The following is a 9,207-nucleotide window of genomic DNA, read 5'->3' on the forward strand; positions in this document are numbered from 1 at the left end:
GGAGTATGAAGATAGAAGCTCTCCTAGCAACATGAAATCCCCCACATTGCAGCCCTTTATGCACAATTATGATTTCTACTGAGACATTATTAATGGCACATTATAAATACAAAATGTATCATGTAAGAAAAATAACATTGTTTTGAGAAATAAGTGCATTATTATACTCTCAATAATTATAATTCTCTGAAGTTTTTATGACCTCACACATTGTGGGCTGGTGGTGGAGGGATTGTCCATTTCAATTTTGAAATAGATAGAAGTAATTCCTTAATGCATTCCGCTTAAGGCAAGCAATGCCATAATCAAGAGGAGTAGAGAGAATATGCTTCTAAAAACAATCATCTGATACTCCATATTTGCTAGGACAAGAGCAGAATATTTCTTTGTTCACAATTGTGATTCTGAATTCTCAGTCACAATTTCATGAATATTCAGTATTTCTGCATGCCCAGGAATAATTAGCAGACGATGTAAATGTTTGAAGGCCTGATATTTATGTATGCACAGACACACATTGCTTTTTCTCTGTGTAGGGTGGCATTTGCTGGAGTTCCACAAAGTGTAGAACCTGTGGTAGGCACACTTGAAGACAGCCCCCAGCTAATAGTGATCCCCTTCCTCCTGGTATTCATGCCCTATATAATTGCCTCTTCTTGAGTGTGGGCTGGACTAATTGACTCAATTCTAACAAATAGCATATGGCAGAAGTCATGTGATGTCACTGCTGAGATTAGGTTATAAAAAACCTACTGTGGCTTCCATCTTGGGTGCTCTATTTCTTTCTTGCTCTTTCTTGGATCACTCACTGTAGGGGAAGCTACCTGCCATGTCCTAAGGCAGCCCTGTAGACCGGAATCGAGACCTGCCAACAACCACATGAGTTAGCTTGGAAAGGCATACCTCCCCCTTCCCCCATGCCAATCAAGGCTTCAGATGAGACCGCCAACCCCAGCCAACAGCTGCCTCATGAGAGCCCTGGTAGCAGAGGCATCCAGCTAAGCTGCATGGATTCCTGACCCAAAGAAAATGTAAGATGATAAATAGTTGTTGTCTCAAGCTGCTATGTTTCGGAGTAATTTGTTACACAGGCATCGATAACTAATGCACAGGAAAAAGAGAAGGAAGTCATGTGGACCCGATGACAACCCCACACAGACTTCCTGCTCCCTCACCTGGAAAGCAGAACATGGAGAAAGAGGCAGGGTCCTGGACCAGATCTAAGAGTAACATGTAAATCCTAAGAACAGAAGACCCAGCCCTTACCCCTTCCGCAGACTAAGGGTCATCCTTGAATTTAAACTAGGTCAGAGGGTGTGTGTTGCTGCTCGGTCCCTGGCAGCCCTGGTATTGGATGCCATCAACCTGATAGTATGTGCAGATGTCTTTATGTCGCAAGGATTGACATCTGTCCAGGTACCCTCTTCCTCCTCCTCAGGACATCTGCCCTGATCCCCAAGGCTCTGGCACAACCAGTGACTGTGGAGTCAGGCCCTAGTCCTGGAAGGGGAGCTTGAAAGACAGGACTTCAACCCTGGCAGCCAGAAGGGATAGGTGATTTCAATGAGGGTCCAAATGTAAGCTTGTGGTCCTACAATCGAAGAGCAAGCCGTGAACTATCTCTGATAAGAATCACCTCCACACTGCTTGCAGGGCTACAAAGAACATTCTGTCCACGTGGTGGTTATCTTTCTCTCAGCATCATTTCCTCTCTGACTGGAGCTAATTATTTACTTTAAAAACACAAAACAAAGTTTTAGGAAGCAGGAAAGATATTATACTCCTTCATCCCTTACCAGGGCAGGCATCTACTTATGGCTGCCCGCCATGTCCACCTCCCCTCAGCCAATCCCGTAGAAGCTGGCAACTGTAGAGCCCATTTCTGTTTTCCCTCCAGAGACGCTAGGCTCTGATTTTTCTCATGTACAGTGGCTGCAGCTGCTGTGTTGCCATGCTGTCATCTGGTTGCTATGACTTATGAGGTTGTGGATATGCCAGAACGTGAATCTATTAATTTAACAGGAACTGGGCTCAGCACATATATTCCTTGTTAGGTCATTTGCTTTGCTACCTAAACCACATCCAGTGTGTTCGGCAATGGGAACGTTTCCTAGAGTCTGGCTTTGCAAAAATGCTAAATGCCCTGAATTTTGAGTCTGCACAGTTTTATATTATTAAATTACTATGGGGGACATAAGACATTCTAGCAGGGGTGTGCAAAGAGATTAGCTCAGGGGAAAAAATTAAGGGAAGGGAAATAGTCAAAGTCTCTGTCTTCATTCTCTACACATTGAGGCCCTTTCTGCAGGAGGTGTCTGTCCTAACTTCTGTAGAAATCCTGTGCTGAGCCCAGGCTGCTCACTGACAAGTCTGAGCTCTGGAACACCAGAACTAGGTGATGTGTGCCACGGTAAGAGAAACCACTGTCCTCTTCTGCGGTGCATGCAAGCAGGCGTTTTTCATTCAGCCCTTCAATTAACACTTACTGAATGTCTACTAGTGGGTGTGCTAGGGATGCAAAGAAGAAAAGGACAAAGTCTGTCCCTAGTGGAGAGAAAGACACATAAATTACAATGCAACATGAGAAGTATTATAATCGAGTTTTGCCTCAGGCACTATGAGCTTCCAGAGAAGGAAGCAAGTAGGTCTGTCGGGAGAGGGGCGTTATGGGTCACCACCAGTGTTTTTCTTTAAAAAAAAATTAAAAATTATCAGATGCATTGCATTAAGTAATAATAAGTATTGTTTTGTGTAGCTTTTGTTTCAGTTGTGTATAATATATGTGTATATTTGTATGGGGTCATAGTGTAAAACATATTTCCTACATGCAGGCAAAGAAGTGTGAAAGTTCTGGGTTTAGAGAGTAATAACTAACTACCATACACTGACGGCGTAGGATGGGCCAGGCCTCAAGGTGTCCCACTGGAGAGTTGAAGAGACAAGCCATGACTTAAGACAGTTTCCAGATCCTTCTGAATTCTCCTTCTTTAGTAAATCAAGGCCAAGCCTAAAGGACCAGCTCCTTGAATCCTCTCTGAACAGAGCAGAGGCCTTCCACCCAGGCCAGCTAGGCCAGCTTTAAGGCAGTGAAAGAGTAGCCACCCCCTTTCTGGCCTGCCGGATGGTGGGAGGGGAAAGAGGAGAGAGAAGAGGGTCAGAAACGCATCATGCTTTTTCCTCTGCTCCAGGTCTCGGATGGAAGCAGGAAACGCGCATTGCCTAATGAGTGCACTGCAAACACGAGGTGGAGGTGCAGTTCTCACCCAGTTCCCCACTGGAATTCTGGGATGAAGCTGCCTCCAAAGTGGTTTTATACCAAAAAGAGGGCAACTGCGTCAAAGTGAACCTGGTGGTCAAGCTGGGTAGGCAGAGCGAGTCCCTGAGGCTTAGCGCTCCTGAGTCCCCATGGTTTCCACATGGCATGACTATCACATTTAGAGCCAGCAGCCTGCTGTAGCACTGCCCTGGTGGGGCAAGGTGACCCTGCAGCAAGCTCAGGGGAGTCAGGGGTCTGCACTAGTGAGAACACAGGGGGAAATGAGCACCAAGTTGCAAAGGGGGGAAGCCAGTGCTGGGAGGTAGGGGGTGGCTCTGCTGAAGAATCCACAAGTTCATGTGCCATAACCGGTACCAGCAGGGGCCTGCACAGCCAGCAGAAAACGAGAGGATGAGGCAGCTTGGTATGGTGGTTAGGAACAAGGATTCTGGGCTGCCCACACACTGCCTGGCTTCAAGTCCCATCTCTACCACATACTACCTGTGTGACCTTGGACAAGTTACTTAGCCTTTTTTTCCCCCAGTTTCCTTGTCTGTAAAATGAGGATAATTGTATGTACTTGATAAGGTTGTTATAAGAATTAAACTAGTTTGTAAAGCTCTTATATATGTGTTCCTTAAGTGTCAGTTAAATCAGGAAATCACTCACCAACCAAAAGGATTCTATATGGATATCATACAACTCCAAGACCTCCAAATTGGACTTTTAGTAAAAATCCCCCCAACCATCAGATCATGGGGAAAGTTGGATAAGCTATAGACTGTACATTTAAGATATGGTGTAAGTTAAAATGTTTAGCTCCTCTACACAGTCCGGCTTGGAAGATAGACATTGAGCAGCTCTTTTTTTTTTTTTTAAATATTTATTTATTTATTGGCTGCATTAGGTCTTAGTTGCGGCACGCGGGATCTTTTGTTGTGGTAGGCTCTTCGTTGCAGTGCTCCGGCTTCTCTCTAGTTGTGGCACGCGGCTTAGTTGCCCCCAGGCATGTGAGATCTTAGTTCCCAGACCAGGGATCGAACCAGCGTCCCCTGCATTGGAAGGTGGATTCTTAACCACTGGACCACCAGGGAAGTCCCTGAGCAGTTGGGACTATGGTTGACAGAATAACAGTCCTCCCCAAAATGTCCATGTCCAAATCCCTAGAACCTATGAATATATTAGGTTCATGACAAAGGGGAATTAAGGTTGCTAATTAGCTAATCTTAAAATAAGATTATTCTGGATTGTCAGGGTGGGCCAATGTAATCACAAGGATCCTTAAAAGTAGAAGAGGGAGGTAGAAGAGGAATCAGTCAGAGGGAGATGTGACTATGGAAGAATGATCAGAGAGATACAAGGTTGCTGGCTTTGAAGACGGAGAAAAGGGGTCATGAGCCAAGAAATGTAGGTGGCTTCTGGAAACTCGAAAAGACAAGGAAACGGATTCTCTCATAGAGACTCCAGAAAGGAATGCAGCCCTACTAACACCCTGATTTTAGCCCATTAGATAAAAATCTGTGTTGCTTTAAGCTACCAATTTAGTGGTAATGTGTTACAGTAGCCATAGAAAACTCATGCAGGAGCATTTTCTAAATGTAGTATTTTCTGGGAAGTATTTGCATCATGTATTAGATACATGTGTTACCATGTGTATGAGAAGCCCCGGTTTTCAGATTACAATTTGAGCAGGAAATCTGGCTGGGTGGGCCAGGCACAATCCCAGAATGCCAGCACACGGGGAGGTTTCCAGAATAACAGGCCGCTAGAAACTCTGAGACAGTACTTTGAAAGCACAGTTGTATACAGTCCCCTGGCTTAGGGATGAACTCCAATACGCACACTGTGTCTTGGAGCTTCTTCTCAGACTTGGTAACTGTTGGTGCTAGCAGGCCAAAATGTGGAGGCCAAACGTGGAAATGCTTAACAAAAGTAAACCAGAGTCAGCTGTCAAAAGCTGCTGTGGAAATTCTCTGTGCATTTGATGACCACACTTCCCCAGCAAGGTTGTATAACCACCCAGCGTTTGTAAATGAATCTTTTCACAATGAAGAGAAAAACACAAACCCAAGAGTCAAGGCAATCTACACAGCATTCATGGGATCTGGGTCAGCCAGCATGCTGAGGTTTAATCACTCTGTGCAGGTTGCTTTTTCCTGTGCATAGCTCAAAGGTTAAGCTTGCTGCACATTGGGAGGAAGTCTTGTCACAATCCTCTGCCAGTAATGGTCCTGGGACATTGGTCTTAACATTGACGTGGGAGGTGTCATTTGAGTTCTCAGGCCAAGAAGTCACTAGACATTCATGACCCAATGCAGCCAAAAAAAATAAATTAAATAAAAGATCTAGATAAAACATGGGTTACATTGTCTCAGGTTTGGGTTTCAGTGAAAACACTTCTTTCTACTAATAAAGTTATTCGCTGTTGAAAAAAAGAAAGAAAGAAAGAAAGAAGCCTGAATTCCAGGGCCAGGCTGTAGCTACCCAGCTATATGACATTGGACAAGTCACTTAGCTTAGCTTGAGGAAGCAAGATGATTTTAGGTCAAGGATGTGCATGAAATCACACAGTGAAAAAGTAATTTTCTTTTCAATTCTCTTTTTTTTAATAAATTTATTTATTTATTTTTGGCTACTTTGGTTCTTTGTTGCTGTACCCGGCTTTCTCTAGTTGCGGAGAGCGGGGGCTACTCTTTGTTGCGGTACGTGGGCTTCTCATTGCAGTGGCTTCTCTTGTTGTGGAGCACGGGCTCTAGGTGCGCGGGCTTCAGTAGTTGTGGCGCACGGGCTCAGTAGTTGTGGCTCACGGGCTCTAGAGCACAGGCTCAGTAGTTGGGGCGCACAGGCTTAGTTGCCCTGTGGCATGTGGGATCTTCCTGGACCAGGGCTTGAACCCCTGCACTGGCAGGCGGATTCTTAACCATTGCGCCACCAAGGAAGCCCTCAATTCTCTTTTTGTTTTTCTGATTATGCCAAAGAGAGGGTCTCAGTTTACTGCTAGTGTGTCTTTAACAGCTCATTAATATGCGCTAGTCTCCCTTTCTGCAAAGAGAGAGGTCTCAAACTCAGACACTTCACAGACAGCACTTTTCCCTGACCCACGAAGCGGGAAGAGTAATATTTCCTTCGGTTTGTTAAGAAGGAAGTAACATAGCACCCGAAACCCTTGGCCCAGGGCCCAGCTGGTAGATGACTTCTGATAAAGGAGAAAGGTTGACAACTTGACTCAGCACCCACCCCGGTGCAGCCCTGGCCATTCACATGTTGACTCCCACATCCTCACAATAACCCTGTGCAGTAGGCGCTGTTATTCCCACTCAGTAACCCCACGATGTAGATGTTGTTCTCCTCATGTTACAGATGAGTGAGCTGAGGCTCAGAGAGGTTAAGTAACTTGTCTGGAGTCTTAGAACCAGTGGCTCCAGGTGAGATTCAAACCCCAATCTCTCCGACGTCAAAGCTCTCTTTCCCCTTCACCACATTGCCCCTCCCACCAACTTTGAAGCCAGACCTGATTAAATAGGAACCACCTGGCTAGAGGTGGGGAGAGGGGGACACAGAAGGAACCCTGAATCCCTGTCTTGCTGGTGAGCATCCTCGGTCTCACTGCCAGTCTGGGACAGCCTCAGGGACCCTGGTTCCTGGTCCTGTTTTCCCAGTGTCTCCCCTGTCCCCACTTGCCCAGGGGAAAATTCTCTTCTTCATTCAGGGACTGGAGTCCTTTCATTGGCCTCTTATTTCTGTTGCTGGGTCCCCACCACCTTCTGCTGGCTTTTTCTTCTACCACCCTCTTGCCTGTTTAGACTTTGGACAATTGCCTGACATTGGACCAGTGCTGACCCTTGACCCTCTGGGGCTCACCTAGGTGTCTTGGTCTCCACCAGTCTTCTGGCTCGATGGTGACTTCCCTACAACAAAGTAATTTCTCTCACACAGTTTGTCCTCTCAGCGCTTCCACTTCCCTTTGCTCTAGTTTGTCATGAGTAGGTGTGTGGGCAGCACTTAGGCTGCTTCTCTCTCGGGCCGCTGCCAATCCATGCTTCAGACCACCATCGGCTCTTGACTGAACAACTGGAACACACTCCAGTCTTGCTTGACTCCATTCCTTCTCCAAAGTACAGTTAAAACAGAGCTTTCTGAAGTGCCACCCGATTGTGAAACTCTCCTGCTTATCCTTCGGCATTTCTCCACTGTCCTTTGGATAAAATCTTGACCCCTTAGCCTGGCTTTAAAGACCTTTGTGAACTGGTGCCTACTGAACCCTTCAGCCTATTCTCTCTGCAGTCTTCGCTCCCTATGAGCCGGTCATGTTAACACTAGTTGCAGTCTCTGAATGCTTCTGGATGTCCTTGGCACACAGTCGGTGCACCTTTACGTGCTCCAATAGTATCCTGCATCATCTACTATTGTAATGAGGCAGAACTATTCTAGTGGAGGAGCTAGGAGCATAGGCCTTGGAGTCAAGCTATCTGGATTGAAATGCTAGGTATGCCACTTACCTGAGCTGTGTGACCTTGGGCAAGTCACTCAACCTCTCTGTGTTTCCATTTCCTCATCTGTAAGATGGAGATAGTAATAGTACCTACTAGTAGGGTTCCTGTGAGGATTACATGAAACAATGCATGGCCAATGGCTTAGTGCAGGGTCCGGCACATAGTGAACATTCAATAAATATTAGTTATTGTTATTTCAGCACACTCCATAATCTATTGTAAAGACCAGTCCCCTGTTTTGTCTTCCTCACTCTAAGCATCTTGAGGGCAGAGAGTGTGTGAGAGTGTGTCTCATTCACCATTAATCTTTGGGTGCCCAGCATAGAACCTGACACATATGGTACTCAGTACGTATTTACTGAACAAATGAATGAATGAATGAATGAATGTCTTGCTCCCTGGTTTAGCTAAGTCAACTTTGCCTGAACCTGATGTTCTCTTTGGATTCCCAAGACCAGTTGTCCCTGCTCTGGCCTGGGCAGGCCACAGCCCGAATCTGCCTATGGCAGCTCTAAATAAGTGGTGTCAATCAAGTTAGAAATACCCCCAGGTAGGGTAGAAGGAAACTCTCACACTGTTTGTCCTCTCAGCACCTCCACCTCCCTTTGCTCTAGTTTGTCATGATGAGGTGTGGGCAGCACCCAAACAGAGCAGGACATGCCTTCACGCCTTCAATGAGGGTTTGCTGGGCCACGCCCTATTGGGTGCTGAGGATACGGGGGGGGGGGGGGGGGAAAGGGGGAGGTGGTACGGTATGAGCCCTGCCTTCAGGAGCTTCCTGAGGGGTGGCCGGGTCCAGATCTGGCTGGCCAGACAAGGAGGTGGGCAGTTCTATCGCAGGGTGCACTCAGCAGACGTCAGGATCTAACCTAGCCGCATGACTGGGAGCCAGGGCGTGAATGCAAGACCGGGAAATCTGGTTCCTAGGATTTGGAGCAAGTCAAATTAGGGCAGCAGGTTAGCCACACTGAGAAGAGGCAGAGTTGAGACCAGCAAAGGTCGGAGTCCAGCAGGTGAAGCCTAGCACCAGCATGGCGGCTTTTATCTGCTTGTTCTCTATTGTTTTCTTCTTCTTTCCAGGAAGGAGGCTGAAGACAAAGAGAAAGCCACTCAAGATTTCTCACCCCAAAAGTAAGGGTGAATAAAGGAGCAGCAGCAGCCACAGGCCTGTATTCAAAAGCAGCTTTGGGTCTCCTGTCAAGACGTGCCTCAGGAAGGCAGCAGCTGTGGGGTTGGATGGTCCGGCCTGCTCCTGGGCTAGCTGCTGGAAGCATGGCAATGTGAGAATACTGAGGACTAGGGCATGAGGCCTGGAGCCTGCTCTAAAGCAGCTGTGTGGCCTTGCATAAGTCACTCTACCTCTTGGGGCTCCATTTCTCCACTTAGAAAAGGAAGGTTGGGACAATGTTAAGGATTTCCAACCATCAAATCTAAAGACTTCTTTTTCAAAGCAAAAAA

The sequence above is a fragment of the Balaenoptera acutorostrata genome, chromosome 3 (assembly GCF_949987535.1).
Source record: "Balaenoptera acutorostrata chromosome 3, mBalAcu1.1, whole genome shotgun sequence".
In the NCBI taxonomy this organism is placed as follows: domain Eukaryota; kingdom Metazoa; phylum Chordata; class Mammalia; order Artiodactyla; family Balaenopteridae; genus Balaenoptera; species Balaenoptera acutorostrata.